The sequence below is a fragment of the Castor canadensis genome, chromosome 6 (genome assembly GCF_047511655.1).
Source record: "Castor canadensis chromosome 6, mCasCan1.hap1v2, whole genome shotgun sequence".
Classification (NCBI taxonomy): Eukaryota; Metazoa; Chordata; class Mammalia; order Rodentia; family Castoridae; genus Castor; species Castor canadensis.
Genome location: NC_133391.1, coordinates 19,834,053 through 19,856,867, shown reverse-complemented (window position 1 = coordinate 19,856,867; position 22,815 = coordinate 19,834,053). Strand labels below are relative to the sequence as shown.

The window sequence follows — 22,815 nt, the reverse complement described above, 5'->3', positions numbered from 1 at the left end:
CCCAGTAAATATTTACTGAGCACCTACCATGAGCACTTCTGATTTTTATTATAAACTTTCCTGGGTCTGATGGTCATTTCAGAGTTGGCTCAGTAACAATCACTCTCATGCATTTTATAGGGTAATCCTATGGATTCAACCCAACATCAACTGTTAATGTTGAAAACAATGAAATACCACTCCTTCAATGCATATTCTAGTCACAGGGGAGTAAAAGCAACAGAGTCAGAAGAGGAAACTTTTAAATTCTTAAAGATGTTGCAGCCAAGAACTGAAACTGGCCTTCTGCTCTGACAGAAATTCTGCAGCCTAAATTAACTCCAGGTAAAGCGATGCTCTCTAATCAGAGGTCTTAGCTCTGCCCAGTTTAAAAGCTGTCCTAAAACGCGGATACTTGATCTATCCAGTGATGGAGCAGCAAAATACATAATTCAGTGCAAGTTGCTAAGACTATTATCATAAGCTTTAAATCCTTCCTGAAATTAAGCACAGAATCCCATCTCCATCCCGTCCATTTTCTCTAGAACAGAAGTTTAACAACTCACTCTTATTTTATTTCCATAGATCAAAGTTTAATAAAACTGAAAAATACTTAGGATTTAAACAGAACACCTTGAACTTAATGAAGACAGCATGGATATATGTTCCTTTTCTCCCTCTGCATCTTAGCAAGCTCCAAGCATTCAGCTTAGAATAAAAGGAAAGGTAGAGACCATGGTACAATAAGAAGAGCTGAGGATTTACTGACAGGCATTAGAGCTAGATTCTAATCTTAACTGTGCTGCTAACTAATCAGAAACACCTTGGACATGTCAGGCAATCATTCTAGAACTCAGATTCTGCATCTGTAAAACAAAAGACTTCATATTAGGGTAGCATTCAGGTCTTGTTCAAATCTGTGATTCTAGTATACAAAATTATCTCTAAATTCAAGTAGAATCTAGTCAACCAAGGACTATAAACTACCCTGACCTGCATGAAACTAACAAGCTTCTGCACAGCAAAAGAAATGGTCACCAGATTGAAGAGGCAGCCCACAGAGTGGGAGAAAATCTCTGCCAGCTGTACTTCTGACAAGGGATTAATAACCAGAATACACAGGGAGCTCAAAAAACTAAACTCCCAAAGAATCAATGACCCAAGAAAGAAATGGGCAAATGAATTGAACAGAACTTTTTCAAAGGAAGAAGTCCAAATGGTCAAAAAACACATGAAGAAATGCTCACTATCCTTGGCCATAAAGTAAGTACAAATCAAAACCACATTAAGACCCCACCTCACTCCTGTTAAAATGGTTATCATCAAAACCACCACCAACAACAAATGTTGGTGAGGATTCTGGGGAAAAGGAACCCTCACACACTGCTGGTGGGAGTGCAAGCTAGTACACCACTATGGAAAACAGTATGGAGGGTTCTTAAAAAACTAAAAACAGAACTGCCATATGATCCAGCAGTCCCACTCCTAGGAATATACCTGAAGGAATGTAAGTCAGGTTACAATAAAAACACCTGCACACCCATGTAATTTCAGCACTCTTCATAATAGCCAAGCTATGGAACAGCCCAGATGCCCTACAACTGATGAATGGATTAAGAAAATATGGTATTTATATACAACAGAATTTTATTCAACCATAAAGAAGAATGAAATTTTGTTGCTCAAAGGCAAATGGATGGAACTGGAGAACATAATCTAAAGTGAAGTTTGCCAGGTTCAGAAAGACAAAGGCTGCATGTTTTTGCTCATATCTGGAAGACAGATCCAATACAAATACTAGCATTATCACAGATACATGTTTCCAAAAAGTGGGACTGTTAGAGAAGACTAAAGGAGGAGGGAAAGAAGAAAAGAAAGACAGTGAATAATAATGCAGCATATCACACTGGTGTAAGAACAAGACACAAGAAGAAGTAATACCACACAGGTTATGAGGAAGGGGGAGGAAGACTAGTGGAGGTGGTTAGATTCATTTAAGCACAATATATTTGCAAGTAAAATCCAAGGCAAACCCCCACAGAACAACAGACAGACACTTGTTTAGGGAGGACACTAGCAGGAAGGGGAATGAAGACAGTAAAGGAGAGTGGATATGGTTGATGTACTTTCTACACATGTATGAATTTGGAACATTAAAACCTGTTGAAGTTATTTTTGGGAGTGGGGTGGGAGGGAGAATAATGGAGGGGATGAACCAAGTCATGGTATAATATATGTATATATGGAAATGCCACAACAGAATCTCCTGTATAGCTATCAAACAGTAATAACAATGTTTTTTAAAAAAAGCTATCCTGAGTCATTTGTACAAACTTCATTTCAAAAACTGTATCAGGTAGGACTAATCAGGTTAATTTGAGCTGCCACTTAGAAATGTAGCATGGTTCCTTTCTACAAGTGAAACCTCCATTTTTAAGTCAATCCTTGCCTCTGTAGCAAGAACTGTTGGTTTTCCACACACATACACACACCACGAAAAAAAAAACCTTTTTTGTAACCTGATAAGCTTTTTTTCCTCTCAAAGGAGAGGTCTAACTCTAGGGAGTAAGTCAGGGGATCTATCATATATGTCTGCTCTACCTGCCCAACAACCTTGGAATCCGATTCAGACCACTGAGTTTCTTTACATACTTTTGTATTTGTCTGAGAACATCACAAGAATGTTTGAAGGAGAAAAGTGATGGTCACTCCCCATCCTGACTTTAATTATGGTCTTCAGAGTTGCCACTGAGTTTGATCCTTAAAAAGAAAGAACCTTCATATGCTCCTATGCATACTGTCTCCCCCGAAGCAAATTCCTCTTCTTCTCTCAATTTGTCATGACAAGTTTGTTAAATTATACAATATACAATTTTAAAGATAGGAAACCTGACAGATTTTCTAACGCAATTCTTGTCCTAATAAAAAATGACACCCCCCCCCCCGCCCCGCTTGATCTCTATCAGACACTCTTGGTGCTTCACAAGGTAACCCTTTCCTCCACTGCTGGACAGCTCTGATTTTTGGAAGCTTTCCATGTCATAATGGTAAAATAATCATGTTATCTGGCAGCATAAAGCCAGTCTCCTGTCTCTCCCACACCTTGATCTTCGAGTATATAGACCGTTTCTGTGTCCCCACTTAGGACGCTAGACGTCATTGAGTTTATAGGACCTTCAACAATTGGTCAGTTGCTTCTTTCAATATTACCCTTCAACTCACAGCTTGTCAACCTTTAAGTTTCAATTTCTTGACTCTCCAGACAGTCTCCAGCATTTTGGTCTTACACAGTGCTTTTACGTTTATCTGGACATTGAATCCTGATCAATTTATTGACTATGTAAGTTAGCCCTCAAGATATGTAAGCCTGCTTGTACTGAAGCTGTCAGTAGATACTCAAAGGCAATGCAAAGTCACAGTCCATATTCTGTTAATAGTGACTAATTAATCAATTACCTATGTCAGTTGTTCTACCTACCAAAAGCCAACCTAAGTATCTCATACTGTCATTTATCCAACATCTTTCTTATTGATGCAAAAAGGAAAGACTCAAATATTTGGGGACATAAATAACTCAAAGATGTGTCATGCTATTTCAGCAAAATAGCAACAGCCTCATTTTACACACATTAAAAATGTGAGTCCTGGTACCAGATTGTCTGGGTTCAAATCTTGGTTCTGGAATATTATTTCTTAGGGGACCTACGAAAACTACTTGCTCTTTGCACCTCAATTTTCTCGCTGTTAAAACTGAGTTTATTTGGTTACTGGGCAGATTCAATGAAACCATACATGCAAAGTTTTATAGTGCCTCGCATACAGTAACACTTATTGTTATTACTTTTAATCTAGCACAATGTTTTGATCGTTCCAGATAAAGTAGTAGAAAGTGAGCTATATAGGCGATCAAACAATTCTGACCTGACATTTCCCAATGGACAGTGAAGTCATTTACAGAACTAAATGAGATTTGTCCTAGTAGACTAGCCTAATAAATCTATCAAAAACAAACACAGCAAAGATGGTTCTTACACTCTCTTCTGTTGTTCACATGAAGACTCTACTGACTACAACCACAAAGTTAATCGGTTGACATTTTCAGAGCAAATATCCTCATCTACCTGAAAACCACAACACTGATGCATGTACATTTTCTAGAATCTTCCTCATAATTACAAGTGAGATTATGAGCAAGTTGCACAACTGCTAATTGCATCTAAGCTCCCATTTACACCTGTCTGGGACTGGAAGCCTGAGCTCTGACTCCCTTCTTTACCCCAGTCAAGTATGAGCATCTCCACTTTTCAGTCTAGAAACAAAATTACAGTTGAGTAGTGCTCCTTTGGCCATGTCAATGATTAATATTGCTGTCCAGTGTTACCACCATAGACTTGGGGGCAGTGAGTTCTCTGTATTTCTTGGCCACACTATAAACAAGAGTAGCAAGCAGATGAAGGTTCTCAATAGTATCTGTGATATGGATGGCCATATCTCCTCAGAAGTGTGGTGACCTCTCTTCTGTCTCTGGCACTTACCCCTTTAAACTCTGAGCTGCATCAAAGAGCTCCTGATATAGTTACACTTTTACTTACCTCCTCTTCTTTCTCAGCAGGATTTTTCTCAATTATACGGTCAGAATTACAATTTTAGAACATCTCATTTTTGTGAGCTATATTTCTTCTTTATAATCTCTGTACATGGAATTATAAATCAGGCAACATTCATACTTAATTGGTGTTTTCAGTGTAATTTTTTGTTTCTTCCTGCATTCTTTATGTTTCAGCTTCAAAACATTTAAGCTCCTAACACTAGAAAAGATAAAAATAATAATATAAATTTGTTCTTTTGTATCTTTACAGCTTTCATATTTCAGTTCCTATGTTTTAACTCCTTAATCTGTAGAATTATTTTAAAATCCTTACAAAACAATAAGCAAGAGAATAAAAATTATTCTAAGGAACTTAAATACTAAATCTAGAACATACATTAGCTTTCAAGAGCCGACATACTATAACTGATCCTTCAAAAACACTTCTAGTAATTTAAGTTACAAAATGTCTAATCCAAGTAGCAAGTATTCTGGAAACGTCAAACAGTTGAAATGGTATCATATCAAGTTCAATATGCCGTGCCTTGTTGCCTCTTTGGTCACGAGGCAACTGAACAGTAAATTAATAAGTTACAAACAGTATATAAAAAATGGAAACCCCAAGTCCTTCACAACAAAACCGTGCAGCCCAGTAGACAGGAGAGTAGCGCTTGCTGAGTGAGACTCAGGTCACCAGGCACAGACTGGAAGAGCTTGAGGAGCAGAGAAAGAAGGCAGTGACAAGGGACCAGAGTGGGACAGGGGAAAAGAGCAGCCAGAGAGAGAAGCAGAGGGAGATAAGAGGAATAACCATAAGTAGACAGCAGGAGACAGAGCCACACAGGATGCAGGAGTGGCTCAAATGGTAGAGCACCTGCCTAATAAGTGTGAGACCCTGACTTCAAACCCCACTGCTGCCAAAAAAATAATAAAAATAGAAAAAGAGCCACACAGACTCTGCAGACCTGGAGGATATAAAGAGGTCACAGCTTGGGATAGTTAAGTCAGGTCCTTACTGACTACCCAAGAGTACTAATGCAGGTTTAACCCTGACCAAGCATGTTTCTTGTGTCAAAGAACACGTCATTCTGTTTGACGTGCATTCACTAGAATTCAAAAACTATTAACATAATTCTACTGTAAATATATATCTGTAGAAGTTTAGAAACCTTCTTTGTACCAATTACCACCATTTTCAGATAGAAAACAATTCTTGTAAATAGTGAGAAGAAAATGTACATTTCTCCTACAGAACAAAGCACAATTTACTGCTCTGAATTCCTCACAAATTACTTTCCCCCATCCTCTAGCTCTGCTTTATCTCCCACTAAGAAAAGGACTCACTGATTTGATCACGAGTTTTATAACCACTATCTAGATAAATCAGATTTTAAAATCAGCCTGCAAAAGCTCTATTTTGTTAAAATTAAAATTCTCCCATAGTTATATAATCACGAAATGTTGAAAAAAAGACATGAGAATAAACTAAAGGGTAGTTTTACTTTCCAAAGATCCAGAAAGTACAAAGAATCACTTGTATCTCAGCCAAATCTATTTAGAATATTGGCAGCTCAAATTGGCATGATTGACACCAGCAGATAACACCTGAAACAGACCCAGGGCTACAGAAATTGTTATCATAAGCAGTTTTCTGATCCACATTCCCCCTCTGTAAAACAGGTAAGAGAATGCTCCAAGATATCACACATAGTCATTTACATACAGTATCATTTTATGGAATTTTCCAAGGTGTTAATTAAAAGTTTTAATGAATGTTAATCACATGTCAATTTCATTGGCAATCTCTATTCAACCATATGCTTCTCTTTTACACCTGTAAGGTTTTTTTTTTAAATTACTTTAAATTGTTTTATCTCCTTAACATGATGTTTATATTAATATTTAAGAACCCAAACTTCTGAAGCCTATACAGTAATTTTCTATGGTTCTTCTATGTATTTTCTATCTGCTTCAAGGATATGCATGATCATTGTTCTTCCACGGAGGATCTAAAATACTTATTCTTTTTTAAAAAAAAATCTTTATCCTGATTGCATGTTCAAGAAAAAATGATGAGCTGGAAAATGGAGGATGTATCATATCCCAAGATGCTGGAAATGAAATTCTATCTCATTAAGTCTGTACAACTTTTGCTGTCTTAATCTTTCTCTTGTTCATTATACTTAATCATCCATCCAATCAAATAAATGAATACTTAACCCACTTCCAAATTTTGGACTCACAAAAATGAATGGAAGAGTCAAATGTTTCTTCCGCAGTGAGCTTACATTCTATTTGAGAGAGGTAAGAAAAAAAAATTCTTATATAGTCGATTCAACCTAGTAATAAGAAGAAAATGCAGAAGAAAGTAGGGAAGTGGAGTGGTAGAAAAGTTGGTGTGATTTTAGATAGGGTAGCCAGGGAAGAACTCACCAGGAAAATATACAACTACAAGCCTAGGGAGAGCCTGTCCCAAGTCATGCAGACATCTGAAGGAAGACTGTGGTACACAGCAGGAACAGCAAGTCAAAGGTCAGAGTGGGAAAATACTAAGACTATTTGTGAATGGAGCAGAATAAGCAATTTTAAAAAAAAGTGTTAGGTTATGAAGTCTAACAGGCAGAGGTACATCAAATCCTTGACGGTTCCTCAGCATGGTAATAACTTTGCTACTGATCCATGAGAGAAATGAGACACTGGAGACCAAACAGAAGAGCAAGACAATCTGTCTCCATTTTACAATGGTCTTTCTGGAAATGCGCACCAGCCTAAGGAAGCTCACAGTCCCCTCGAGAGGATCAACCCAATGAAGACTACACTGAGACCATTATAATAAAGTTATCAAAACAAACCCAGAGATCTGAAAGCAGTAAGAGAAAAGTGACTTGTCATGAACAAGGGACTGATATAAAACAATGAGAGGATTTTTCAGCAGAAACTTGTGGTCTAAGAGAGAATTGTGACATATGCAAATCACTAGAAGAAACACAACCTCCAACTAAGAATAATATATCTGGAAAAATGATCCTTTAAAAATGAAGGAGAAAGTCTTCCACAAGCATGAAAACTAGGGGACTCTGTCACACCTACACTGCCTTGAATATGTTTAAGGACGTCCTTCAACTTGAATTGAGTGCATTTAAACACCAATATGAAAACATATGAAAGTATAAATTTAACAGACAAAAGTAAATATATCAACAACCACATATTAATGTGACATTGAATAGGTGGTGCTTAAATTACTTTTATCCCTAATATTAAATTAATGGATCAGAATGTATTGGGAGGATGAAAGTGTAGTACTTTATATGCAACTGTAGTTAATTGCTATCAACTTAAAATGGACAGTTATAAATACAGGATTTTTTATGTAAGCCTTGAGCTAACCACAAGGAAGAAAAACCTATAATAGAGATATAAAAAGTACAGAGGAAATAGTAAAGCAAATCGCTTCAGAAAATCATCAAGTGAAAAAGGAAAAGTGAGCGAGGATGACAGACAAAAAAATTGCACAACAAACAGAAAACAATCAACAAATGACAACAGTAAGGCTTCACTTTTCAATAATTACCTTAAATGTAAATGGATTAAACCTACCAAAGAAAAGGCACAGAGTGGCTGAGTGCATTACACAAAAAGTCAAACCTAGATTCAGTGTTAAGCTCTTTACAAGAAACTCAATTCATATTTAAAGACACACAGACTGAATGCGAAAGACAGAAAAAGATAGTGGATACCAATGGTAGCCAAAAGCAAGCAGGATGGCCACACTTATACCAAAGTAAGGCTTTAAAACTATCTCTAGAGATACAGAGGTAATTCCATAGTGATAAAAAGTCAATTCAACAGGAAGATACAACAATTACAAATATTTGTGTAACCAACATCAGAGCACCTAAATATATAAGACAAATATTGACAAATGGAGGGAAGAATTGATACTAGTAAAAAAAATAGTAAGAGACTCTATTAGCTGACATTGTAAATCATTTTGTGCTCCTATTACAGAATACCAGTGACCGGGTAAATTATAAAGAACAAAGATTTGTTCTTACAGTTCTGGAGGCAGGGAAAGTCAAGATCAATGGGCCCATATCTGGCAAGGACCTTCCTACTGCTTCATCCTATGTTGGAAAGCAGAAGGGCAAGAGAGGGTGAGAGCAAAAGAGAAAAGGAAAAGGGCTGAGCTCATCCTGTTATTAGATACCACTCCAGCAATAATTAACCCACTCCTGTGATAACAACAGTAATCCATTCATTAGGACAGAGTCCTAACTAATAGATAGAACAATCAATCAGAAAATCAATAAAAAAAAAGTAAAACTTGAAAACACTACAGACTAAATGGACCTCACAGACATATAACAGAACTTGCCACCCACAGCGTGAGAATAACATTCTTCTTGATCACAAAACAAGTCTTCAGAAATTTAAGAAAATCAAAATGATTCCACGTGTCTTTTTAGGTACGATGGAATAAAACTACAAATACAAACACCAAGAAAATGGGAAAGTGTACACACAAACAGGAACTCATCAAAATACTCTTGAACAACCAACCATTGGACCAAAGAGAAACAGAAGGGTAAGGACAGGATACCCTAAGCAAACAAAAATGAAATCACAACATCCAAAACCTATGGGACAAAGCACAGAGCGCTAACAGGGAAGTTTATAGTGACAGTATTTACATTAAAAAATATATATATCCTAAAAACCAACCTAATTTATACTTCAAAAGTGAGCCCAATGTTAGCACAAGAAAGGAAACAATAAAGATTAGGACAGAGACAAATCAACTGCAGACTATACAAACAGAAAAAAGTCAACAAAACTAAGAACTGTTTCTTTCAAAAGATAAACAAAATTAACAGACTCTTAGATGAATTAATAAAATTAAAGAGAAGACTCAAGTAAATAAAATCAGGAATGAAAGCAGAGATGATGTCTCTGAAATGAAAGGACTAGGAGACTGTTGAGAACATCAAATGCCAACAGACTGGAAAGCCTAGAGAAAATGGGGAAGTGCCTAGAAGCCTACGACCTAAAAGACAGAATCATGCACAAATGGAAAGTCTAACAGACCTATTTACTGCTGTGGAGATTGGATCAATAATGGCTTCATAGGTGAATCCTTCCAAATGTGTGAAGAATTAACGCCAACCCTTCTTAAATTCTTATAAAACATTGAAGAGTAAGGTTCATTTTATGAAGCCAGAATTATCCTGATACCAAAACCAGACAAAGACACTATAAGAAATCTTCATAGATGTATGAACACATATGCAAAGACCCTCAACATTGTCAGCAAATAGAATTCAATGGCAGACAAAGAGGGTTATACCCTATAACCAAGGGAGATCCATCCCTGGGAAGCAAGAATGATCCAGCATATGCAAATCAATTAATGTTGTACAAACACTGAAGGATAAAGGATGAAAATCACATAAGCAGCTTTTAAATGAAGAGAAAGAATTTGACAAAATTTAATTCCCTGGCATGATTAAAAAAAACTCTAAAACTGGGAAAAGTCTGTAGCTACTCACTCAACAGTGAAAAACTAGGTTTCTCTTTGCCATCTAGAATAAGATAAGTCTGCTCTTATCACTTCTTCATGGAGCCCTGGAAATCCTAGCCAGAGCAATTAGGCAACAGAAGAAATAAAGACATCATAATGAGAAAGAAAGAAGTTAAGTTATCCCTGTGTCATGGATAGCATATAGTAGTATATATTGAAAACCCTGAAGACTCCATTAAAAGTATTAAAACCAATAGATTAACATGCAAAAAAATAACAGCATTTCTGTATCACTAACAAATCAAAAGGGGAAATCAAAAAAACAAATAGCATTTACACCAGCACCAAAATAAGTAACACACCAAAAATAAGCCTAACTAAGGAGATTCGGACTGGTCCACTATAAATACAAAAGGCTGGTGAAAGAAATTACAGAAGACACAAATAAACAGAAAGACATTCTCTATTAGTGGATATGCAGAACGTTTAATATTGTTAAAATGGTAACTTTTAAGCTTACCTATGAATTCAATGCAATCCTTACTGAAATTTCATTGTCATTTTTCACATAGAGAAAATGATCCCCAAATTCATATGGAGCCACAAAAAAAAAATTCCAAACAGCCAGTCAGTTTTGAGAAAGAGTAAAGGCTGGAGGCATACATTTCCTGATTTCAAAATATATTAGAAAGCTACAGACATAACTCCACAAATATATGGTCAGTCAATGGCAATAATATATAACGGAGAAAGGATAGTCTTTTCAGTAAATGGTGTTGGGAAAACTGGATACCCATGAACAAAAGATGAAATTGCACATTTATTCTGCAATGCACTGAAGTCAACTCAAAATGCAGTAGACTTAAAACATAAGATCTGAAACTGTAAAACAAAAAGAAAACATAGAGGAGAGACTCTTGCATTGATCTTGGCAATGATGTTGTAAGTATGGCACCAAAAGCATAGACAATGCGAGGAGAAATGGATGAGTGAGCTTTCATCCAACAACAAAGCCAAGCATGTCCAGGAAGCAATGGACAGTGAAACATGACCTCCTGAATGGGAGAGAATATTGGCACCCCATATACCTGGTAAAGGGCGAATATCAAAGTATATAAGAAACTATCGGAACTCAACAGCAAAAAACCCAATACACCAATTTAAAAAATAGACATTTCTCCAGAGAGGACATGGGAATGGATGACAAGCAGGTATATGAAAACGTGCTCACTAATGGTCAGAAAAATATAAACCAAAACCTCAATGAGAACTGGGTATGCTAGCTCACATATGTAAGCCCAACTGCACAGGAGGAGGACAATGGGAGGATTACAGTTTGAGGCCAGCCCTAGCAAAAAGTTAGTGAGACTCCAACTGAACAAAACAAGCTGGGTGTATAATCCCAGCTATGCGGGAAGAATAGGTAGGAGGGTTGTAATCCAAGGTCAGCTCAGGCAGAAAGCGCAAAATCCTATAAGAAAAATGCCCTAAAGCAAAAAAGGACTGAAGTTGTGGTTCAAGTGGTAGAGTTCAAACCCCAGTACCACCAAAAAACAAAAAACAAACAACCAAAAAGTCACTGAGCTATCACTTCACAATTGTCCAGATGGCTATCCAAAAATAAGTAAATACATAAAAAAGACCACAAGTGATGGTGAGATACTGAAAACATAGAAATTGGGATTGTTGTATCAAACTATTGGTGGGAGTGCAAAATGGTGCAGCCTGTATAGGAAACAGGGCTGGGGCTCCTCAAAAGGTAAAAAATAGAACTACCATGGAAGGCAGCAGTCCCTTTTCTGGGTAGTAAGGCCAGAGAACTGAACCCAAGATCTCAGAGAGATGTTAGCACTCCTGTGTTCACTGCAGTACACAGGAGCCAGTGTGTGAAAACAACCAGACTGTCCACCAACAGATGAACGGGTAGAGAAAACTTGGTTTGAACATACAGTGGAATATGGTGAGCCTTATGGGCATTATGCCTAGTGAAATAAGCCAGTCAGAAGGAAAAGTACTGTGCAATTCCCCTTATATAAGATAGGTAAAATAGTCAAGTTCATAGAATCAAAAGTGGAATGAGGGCTGGTGGAGTGGCTCAAGTTATAGAGCACTTGCCTAGCAAGCACAAGGCCCTGAGTCCAAACTCTAATACTGCTAAAAGAAAAAGAAAAGAAAAACACACACACAGTAGCTCATGGCTGTAGTCCCAGCTACTCCAGAGCTGAGATATGGAGGATCATGGTTTAGGCCAGCCCAGGCAAAAAATCAGCAAGATCCAGCTCCACAAATAAGCTGGATGTAATGGTAAACACCTAGAGGCATAATAGAAGCATGGCAGGCCAGTCAGCTTGGGAAAAATGCAAGACCCTATTCCAAAAGTGACTAAAAGCAAAAAGGGATAGAGGTAGGGCACAAGTGGTAGAGCACTTGTCTAGCAAGTATGAGGTTCTACTGAAACCCTTCCATGGGATGGTGGTTTTCAGGGGCTGGGGAAATGGGCTGGGCAGGTTGCTAGCCAATAGGCGAAAAGGGTCTATCAAGCAAAATAAATGAGCTCTAGATCTGTACTGTATGAGATAATCCTATAGATGACAATCCTGTATTTTATCAGTTAGGTATTTGTTAAGAGAGTGTTTGGTTTGAACACAAAATATCCTCCATAGGCTCATGTGTGAAAGGCTTGGTCCTCAGCTGTAGTGCTATTTTGGAAGGTGACAGAAACTTTTAAGAGGTGGGGCCTAGTTGGAGCAAATAAGTCACAGAGGGTGTGCCCTTGGGAACACCCCTTTCATGTCTCCTTTCTGCTTCCTGGCTGCCGTTAGGTGAGCAACCCTCCACCATTTGTCCACCACCATGAGGCTTCTGCCTCACCACAGGCCCAAAAAGAATGGAGCCAGCCCACCATGAACTGAAATCTCTGAAACATGAGCCAAAATAAATCCTTCCTCCCTTCAATTGTTTTTCCTCAGGTATTCGTCACAGTGATGAATAAGTAACCAACACAGAGGGGCAGGTACTATGTTAAGTGTTCTTACCACAATAAATAATTTGTAAAGATCAAACAGAAAAGCAGCAGCCAGTGGATGAAGGAAAATCAAGACAACAGAAGCCAGGAAAAGAAGGCGTTACGAAGCAGCAAGAGTAAAGACCAGTTTCAAACGCTGCTGATGGACGGGACAAGGAAAATGAGTCCTGAGAACTGGTCACTGGCCCAGCAACAGGGATGTCACTGGTTGGCTTTACTAAAAAGCAATTTCACTGGGGTGGTGAAGGTGAAGGCCCATGTGGGATGGTTTCAAGAGAAAGTGAAGGGGAAGAAGGTGGAGAACGAAATAGAGATGGAGAGCAGCAAGTAGTACCCAGAGAAGGGTGGTATCAAGAGTGTTTCTCCTCGTAAGATGGAAGAAATAGCCAGCTGGTGGATTGCTATGAAGGACATGGTAGGAAGGAAACATTGATGGATCAGGAGAGGGACAGGAGAAGGAACAGACCCTAGGACCTAGTACAGGAGGGAGGATCACACAGTGCATACCTAGGAGCAAGGCAAAGACCAAGAAGACAATGCAGGGAGATGTGCAGGCTTGGTGACTTGAGAGGTCCTTTAATTTTCTAGAAGAGATAGGAAGGAAGACTATGCGCTAACTGTGGGAATGGGAGAAGTACAGCAGTTGCAACCAGTATAAGAGAAAGGAGAAATATGGGCTCTGCATCCAGAACAAGCCAGTCTCATCCCCACCACTGTCCCTTCTTTCTACTGAGTTCTCAACTCAAGGGCTACCTCCTTCCCTGGCCACTCCCACTGAAGCAGATCCTGGAGCCATGCTCCACCATATTAGGCCCCTGGCTCATACCATCTGAAAACATTAATTTACACTTTATTTTCTATCAAAGTCACTAGAGTTTAAACTCCTTGAGGGCAAGGGCTGTCTATTTGGCTCACTGCTGCATTCCTGGTGACTGGAGGAAGGTATACCTTGTAGGTGTTCAATTCAGCAACCCATGAGTTAAATGTTGGGAGGATCTAATGTACCCAGAAAAGCACTTTCTACATGGGATTTCTGCATAGGGCAGGTGTCTCTCTATACTAAGAGTCCAGCAGGAAAAGATATACATAAATAGATCTGAGGACAAAGGTGAAGGAGTAAATTTAATTTCGTTTTTGTTCTTATCCCTTGAATTGCAAAGTTACAACTCCCTGCTTCAAAATCCAAGTCTGTATATTAGAACATTAAAACTTAGTTACAGCCTGGTTTGGGGAACTGACCTCTTAAATATGACACCAAGACAAGAATTCAGTTTTCAAAGTTAACCAAACACCATGGGTAAAGGGGACTCCCCTTCTCATATTTCTTGTCATTTTGTCTCTTATTTATTTCTGTCTCCTTGGCTGTTGTTAGAGATCATCTAGAGAAAACCAAGTGGTGATTTCCTGATATTCTGCAAGAACCCCAAGTCTCATGGTGCCCATCTTATCTGTGCACCTCACCTCCATGGAACAGCTGAGGAAATACAGTCAGAAGTTCGAACTGCTTGGTCAGGGAGATGAATGCCCTTCTGATTTCTTCAGAAAGAAACTTTCTTCTTTCTTAAGAGATAGAGTGTGAGTAAGTCACAACAAGGTGTAATAAATCCAAATGTCAAATATTTTAGAACTGGTGAAGAAAGTTTACATTTCTAGACGGTTATGCTTCCTTAGCAGCCCAAGACTCACTTGACCGAAATGGGTGACACTTGCAAGACATTCGTTCACAAAAAGTTGTCATCCTCCCATACTTACAGAAACTTGAGCTTAATCATTCTTATTATTTTTGTTTTATTTCAGGGAAAAATAGAAATGCATGTTCTTGAGCCACATTTTTATGGGAAGGAAGCTAAGCGGTCCTGGGGACACTGTGCTAGCATAAGCTGTGACTAATGTGCCCTCTTTGTTGCTTCTCAAGCTCTCTTACACAAAGTGGCAGAGTCGGCTCTGCTGGTTTTGAACTGTACCTCCCCTTTTATGGAAAATATCAACAGGGATTTTTTTTTCATGGCTGGAGGTCTTTTCCTCATCTAAATATTAAAGTCTGACAAGTCTTTCCAACTTAGAGGAGTCTAATCATACTTGTTACTTGTTAATTAGGAGCCGAGTGATAACTATTAAAAGTTGAAAGAGTTTCCTGGTGTTTGCAACAAGTCTGAACTTGATCCCAAGCATTGTCAATACCACAGGGGAAAAAGAAAGCAAAAAGAAAAGGCCCTTCATTTCTGAAGGAAGAGAGAACACTCCCCATACTGGGTCATTGTCTTGACATCTCAGCATCACAGGAGACCAAAGGGGAGACCCGGCCATGGTGGGAGAGCAGCCAGCACAGTGCAGAGAGGAGCCCAGAAACCCAAGCTCCATCACCAGCTCTCCCACATGACTTTAAACTCCCATCGAGCACCTCTGCACCTCAATATTCCCAGAGGATCTGGAGGAAGGATACGGGCTATGGAGGAGCCTCCTGGTCCTGATTTCTGTTTCTACCAGACAATTTCAAGTCTTGAAGAATGTTTTGCAAAACATTCCCTAAAGTCTGGACATTGTGTTTGCCTCCTTTTGTGGGAAAATTGTGGGCATTATCATAGTTGGCACTGGTTGGTATGCCACTCGTGAGTTTCAGAGAATTTGAGCTGTTACACACATTATCTCATTTACTGCTCTTAGAAGTCTTGTGAGATGTGAATCACTGGGTCCCTGACAAGCTAGGAAAGAAAGGAAATGAAAGAGAAAAGGGATGAAGTGACTTGCCAACATCAGAATGAAGGGGCCATAACTAACACCACAAGTACCTGTACCTGTCACTTCACCTGGAACTAAAACTCACAGTTCAAGACCAGCTATTACATCTAAAGGCCACTTACTACCCAGAAAATAGAAAGACACCACACATATGAAAAGAATAAAAACCCTCATAGAAAAGAAAGATTACACATGTCTCCTATAAACTTAGGCAATAAACAGATTACCATGTTGGCTTCACACACACACACACACACACACACACACACACACACACACCAATTTATGATGTTTCAGAGAGGCCAGTCTAAAGTTGTCCACCACAGCATGATTCCTTAAAAAATATTAAACACAGCTACTGGGATCTTTGTAGCATGTTATCAAAATAATGAGACATAAATACTCAATTTATATACCATATACTTGCCTTTTAACAGAAAGAAAAACATACCCATCATTCCATAGGTCTGAACTAAAATTTGTATTCAGATTACTCAAGAAACATTAAAAGACAACAAGAAACAGATCTTAGCAAGCTCAGGGACAAAGCCCATGGGAGACACAGTCAACACTCAGAGGAACCATCAGAAATCCTACTCCTGACTGTACAGCAACCAAAACAGACAGAACCCAAAACAGATCTTGGATCTTTTTCCAGAGGTTAGGGCTTGCAAGGTTAGTGCCATTCCAGTTGAAAAGTCATGAAGTTTAAACTTTATTAAAAGGTACCTGACATATGAACAAGTCATAAAGGGATGAATAAAAATAAGTCCAATGTACTACAGAGCTGGCTACCCTCCGTTTGACCAAATTAAGGCACTAGGGCCAACATGTATTTGAGTGTCTCAGTGCGCAAGACGTCTCTCTAACTGCCTCATTTCCTTCTCCCCAGATCACAGAGTTGAACAGAACTCCACATTTGAGGAACGGGAGACTCAGAGCTCAGTGACACCAGCACAGAACACCAAGTCACCCGTGTGATGGCTTTGGATCCTTTCCCCACGATGCTACTTTGATGTAGCAATGCAAAATTAGGGAGGGATACATATGAGGCTCACAGGTACGGTTAGGCAAGGCATTTAGAACCACGGGAAGACTCATAAAAACACTGCATCAACCTTTCCTGGAAACCCAGTTCTCATTGCCCTTCTTCACTCATAGTCAATCTGCTGTACGAATAGGTTTAGAGAGTTAAACTACACGAAAAAAAACAGGAGGAAGGATGAAAGGAAAAATGTAACAGAAGAAGACAGGGACAGAAGGAGGATAAATTAACTATCTTAAATAAATACATTCCCACCTCCAAACCAGACATTGTGGCTGGGGGCATGGCTCAAGTTGAAGAGCACCTCCCTAGCAAGTGAGCGCTTTGCCCAAAAAAAAAAAAACTCAGCTATTTCAACATCAACAAGCATTTGTACAGAGTAATGAGTGAGTTACTAAAAATTTAACAAAAATTATAACTGGAATTTAGACAGAAATATTAAGATAAAGAGAACCACTGAAGTCTACTATATTTACCAGGATTTCGTGGCCTTTTAAGTTATCTGTGGCAGATTCTGCACTATTATGGATGCAGTAAAAATGATTCACAAACATAAATTCCAACTTAATTCAAATCTGAACAAAATAATTTTCACCTAGGCTAAACCTTACTTTGAGTAAGGTTTACCCTTAATCATCTGTTGGGAAAATTATTCTAATTCTTGAGCTCCCTCAAAATAAAAGCAATCTCCTAAGTAATTTAAGTTTTCAAATTATCTCGAATAAGATTAGATTAAACAACACTCAACTATATCCTCTTAATCTGACACTCTGCACTGATCCTGCCCTTGCTTATATCGAGCTTCTGACAGTGTTTCTTGTAGCTAAGCATTCTGAAGGAATGAAGGATTTGCACACAGAGATTGCTGAGAGCCCCTCCAAGATGAAATCCACTGCTGAACACTGACTCTCTTATTAAATAAGTCATAAATTATGTTTTTGAGCCCACTGCTGTGTAAGTTACTCAGAAGGCTGTGTGTGCATGGTTCTGTATACTTCTTACTGTTTATGCACAGAAATTATTTGTTTGCAAGCTACTGCACCAGTCTACAAAAGGCCAGACTGACAGAGAAGTTAAAAGACAAACTTAAATAAAAGAACTCCCCCAAATAAGTAATTACTATGAAAACTGAAGCAAGTTCTCACTATAACGAAGCAAGAAAAATATTAATCTACATTTAAAATATTTATACTCTGGAAATATTGAATTATTACCTGAAAAAAATACCAGTTTTGAAATGCTCTGTATTTCATAATTTGGAAAGAGGTATACTGATCTAAAAATGGATATATTTTTGCATGTCAGTTACAACGGATGCTCACAAAAACACTTGAGCATGTATTGTGATTATGTATACTACATTTGATCACAGTGTAACTATAAAGACCTATCACATATTTTGAACCAATTTTAAACCATATTTTGAAGCTTCACAAAGAAGAATGGTCTTTCAAAGAAGTGAATGTCAGAAACTATGTACTTATTCATCTTGTCGCCACTACGCCTTACAAGAGTTTCAGTAGAGTCCCTGCTTTGCAATCCTCTGGTTTAAGACTGACCCAAGGAAATGGACCTGTTCCCTAAATTCCGCAATCTGTGTTGTCCTCCCCTGCACCCCGCCTGGCCTCTTCTGCTTTATGCACCAAACCAGGTCAAACACATATTTTGACTTTTTTTTCCCCAAATATAAAGCCTTCCTTCTAAGTTAGAAAATTTGCTCACTGGGGTCACCAAAAGAGTGTGCCTTAGGCTGTATGGCATCTCTAAAGAGGAGTTACCAAATTTCTGAGCAATTTCAATAGTCAGATCTCAAAGTAGGGCAGAAAGGAACCTCAAAATTAACATGGACTTTTTTGAGCATGGGTGCTGTTTAAATTGACAATAGAAGTTAGACAAAGTACAGACTGTGTGAAGTAAGCCTGTGAGGGGGGCTTTCAAGTGAAAGTAGAATGAATGTAGCTTGTTAAAAATAGGAGCCAAAGACGCACTCTTCCTTTCCATCCATTCGAGAAGGTGCAACAAGTTCATATCGACTCGACAACCAAGCTAACCTGGATTTCAACAGACATCTGGCTCCATATCCTCCTCTGTCCTACCTTGGGGTCTGACTACTGAGAACTCACTGTCACCTCTGGAACTCTGTCTAGATCCAGCAGATTTGAATCTGTCACCTCTTGTCATGCAGATATGACCCAAGCAATGTTGTGAGAGTGAGTGGAGAAACAGAGCCAAGTGCACTGAGATAGGCAGAAGGGATGTTACTTGGACTTTGCATTAAGACAACATTCACTCCAGATTCCCACTTCATAGAGACACTGCTGCAAGAGCCATTTCACCAGGACACAACGTCAAGTTCACTGAAAGAGAAGGCAAGAGGGCTGTCAGCACTCCCAGTGGGCTACTCCAAAATTTCAGTGAGACAAAATCCCCAGTAATGCCCAGCAAAACATAGATTCCATAAGACTGATTTACAGTGAAACAGGTATCATTACCAATAAGAAGACTAATGACTCTTCAACACAGGAATACCATTCTGTACATGCTTCTGACTTCAACAGCATGTGCCTGAGTTATTTCATACTGAAAGATGCGGCAACATGTAACAGCGCTACATCTGGAGGAGACTAAATGAATCAGAGGGTTTTTCAAAGTCAACACTGTAAAACCAGTTTACTAGTAGCTAACCAGAAACCAAATGATTCTAAACTGCTAAAAAAAAAAAATCCACCAGTACCCTTTCAAAATGGAAGACACGATTTCAGCAAATCCTTTGACTCCACTGCATCTTCTATTTACACCACAGCAAAGTTAATTTAGAAGTCTATATTCCCAAAGAATCTCTAACTTTTCAACAAATTATCATTTACAGTTTAAAATAAACTCTTTGTTTTCTTCACACCTCTGACACATAGATGTGATTCTAAGTTTTTTCTTTCCATTCCAAGTTAGGTTAAAAAAAAAAAAAAGACATACAGAATCTGATGTACTGTGGGAATTGAGCTGTGGTCATTTCCATTTGGTGAGCAAGATGTTCCATATAAAAAGATAAAGCAGCAGTTTTCTAAGTGAGTTAGAATCATTGTTGACATTAGGACTTAGAACTGCTCTATCCTGGGTATAAATAATAATTTGATGTTAATAATTCCACGTTAATTTCTCACATACCCAATACAGTGCTTTGCTGCTATGTGGAACACAGGCTGTGTAACAAATACCCTACAGACCTTTAATTGGTAGTTAGGAAACATGCTTTTCCTAGCCATCCAGTCTCTTTTAAATATTATATTTTTAAATACTCATTGAGGAAAACTAATGGGATAAAAGATGAGAGGGATAAAGAAGTTAGTGTGTTGTTTTCAAAATTAAAATTTTTAGGACATCAGTCCAATAGGCATAAAACAGCCAAAAACAAATAACTAGATAATCAAACAGTAAAAGCAAAGTAGAAATAATATGAAGGCATTTTTAAAAAGCTGTTATTGCACGTATGCAATAATTACTTCCATCAAGACTTTTATTATACATTTGTTTTTATGGAATAAGGCACAAGAACAAGCCATTGTTCGAACACATTCACCACACACCCTATAACAGAATATGATGACAACGTATTAAGGATAATACAGAAAATGTGGTTAAATGCATGCTGCATTACGGCTCCATAATACAGCATGCAAATGGTCTGACTAAGCAGACACAGGAGACGGCCGTTAGTGTGCACGCTGTGAATGTGTATCATGAATAATTCATAAAACTTGGCGAAGTCCTAATGAGCCCATTGACATCCTACGGGGTCCAAAGGAGACTCCAATCCCAAAGCTAGCTCTGGCACGTTTCTACCCACCAATCATTATAAAAAACAATGCCATGAAAACAAAGGACGTTAAACTCTATGACTCTACTCTCATTCTAGGTAAAGGTTTTGAAATGACACAAAAATTGGGAGAAAGTTTGAAAAGAGAGTTAAAAGTCCATCTTACATTGTCATGCCACTTACAGCCTTTGAAAATTACCATTGCAATTTAAATGGGACAAAAGCTGCCTTGGAAGCTCTGGTGCGATTTCTTTTCTCTGGTTTTCTGCTATTACAGTTAAGATCTGAGCAATCTCTAAGAAAAGTGACCAAACTCTCAGGCTGTGGTGGTGGAAAGTCTTCCTGCTTTGAAAGAGTGACGTTTACAAAATGAATTTAGACAATTAAACAAGGAAACAGATATATGTCTAAAGGTACAGTTTAAAGTAGAAACTCCTTAAAACTCTGATTTTTATCAAGCTTTTTACAGAATCAAAAAGATTGCCATGAGTATGTTACTTATGGCACATTAACAGAAAGAAAACAATGTTTTATCCAAATGTCATTAAATAGAGACTCTTGAGAATTAAGTCCTCAAAAAGAGAAAACAAGCTGGGAGTGGTGATGCACACCTGTAATCCCAGGATTGGAGAGGCTGAGGCAGGAGGGTCACGAGTTCGAGACCAGCCTAGGCTACGTAGCAAGCCCCTATCTGATAGAGAGAGAGAGAGAGAAAGAGAGAGAGAGAGAGAGAGAGAGAGAGAGACTGGCCATATCTTTATCCTCACATGGGTGTCCCACAAGACTAGCACCTGGATAGACACATTTAATGTGTTCTCTGGGCAAATGCAGCCAGTTGCACCTGAGACACACATGGAGGGATGCACCCAGTCTTCCCTAGGAGAGGAATGGGGATGTGAAGCCAGCTGCTTCTCCCAGGTGCTGCCAGGGTCTCTGGGAAATGGCCATTCTGAGATCACCTCACCAGAGCACAGAGGATGGCCCTGCTCTCCAAAAACCTGCAGAAGCACCCTGAGGACGCGAGGGCTGAGCTACCATTCTGGACTAGGATTCCTATCCATCTGCCCAGCTTAGGGAGCTTTGCCTGTCCCTTTACCAGGTACCAGGTCCAGACACAGAGAAGGCAATGTCCCAAACAGAGCTGTCACAGGGCGGGAACCAGAAATAAGCATTAAGACCTCCAGGTCTGGATTCTGACCCCCGGCTCACTGACTCTCCTGTATTTAAGCTCAGGTCGGCAGCTGGCTTAGTGCTAATGGTGACTCAGAATAAATGCTGTGAATTGAGAGTGAATGAGGGAACCCCTGGGCCATATTTGTTCAAGCTTCACTGCCAGCATAGGCAAAACACTAGTGTTTAACGTTTATGACAAACAGCCCCTCCAAAGTTGCTACTTAAAGTGCCATATTCTTGGGTATCATTAAAAATTATGATAAATTTGTGTTTGTTTTTCAATTTGCTTTCTTTTGGGAAAAGAAAGAGCCTAGTGTGTTTGGGTTAGGTTCTAAGGATCTTCAAACAGAGAGAAAGGTTCCAGAAGATGGATGCTGACAGACACTGCTTTTCTGATGGCGCTGACTTGCATAGCCAGAGAGTCTGCAGTGAGGAATTAAGATTTTAGGGAGGCTCCCCAAGTTTGAAGCTTTCTGGGCACTGTATTTTATGTCTGTGTCTCCATCTGGGCAAACCCAGTCACTGCTGTAAGACAGGGAAATAAGGCATCAGTTGGGATCACCTTCGTTCTGAAATCTGCCTCCTGTCAAGTGTAATAGAACCAAGTTCAGCTCCTGATGTATCAATTCTATAAAGCCATTCCCCGCCACCGCTGGTCCCAGCCACAGGGTGAGTGGCTGGCAATTGCTTCCCCCACCCTCTGCAGTGTTCCTACACCTCCCAGAGTCACCAAAAGCATAAGAGAAAGTCTGCGGGTAGCACTTTGGCCCTCAGCAGGAGACTGGAGTGTTTGTGAGATCCATTTTGATACAAACCTAAATTAGGCTTCTGGAAATAGGTAATGCATAAAAAGAAGCATTTTTTGTCCCCAGATTATTATGATAGGTTACCGTTAACCCTTGAAGATAGAGGTGACTCTGAAGCTCCCCAC

General features: G+C 39.0%; 1 protein-coding gene across 11 annotated transcripts in view; it reads right to left on the bottom strand.

Annotated features, from left to right (window-relative positions):
- Window positions 1–22,815, bottom strand: part of Sox5 (SRY-box transcription factor 5) — a 922,227-nt gene that overhangs the window by 871,927 nt on the left and 27,485 nt on the right. For 2 of the 11 annotated variants that reach the window (XM_074075858.1, XM_074075860.1), the window contains exon 1: window positions 8,626–9,427. The exons of the other annotated variants lie outside the window; for them this stretch is intronic. The gene's annotated coding sequence lies outside the window, so the exon portion shown is untranslated. Of the gene's footprint in view, window positions 1–8,625; window positions 9,428–22,815 lie in introns of those variants that run through there. 11 annotated transcript variants of the gene reach the window in all.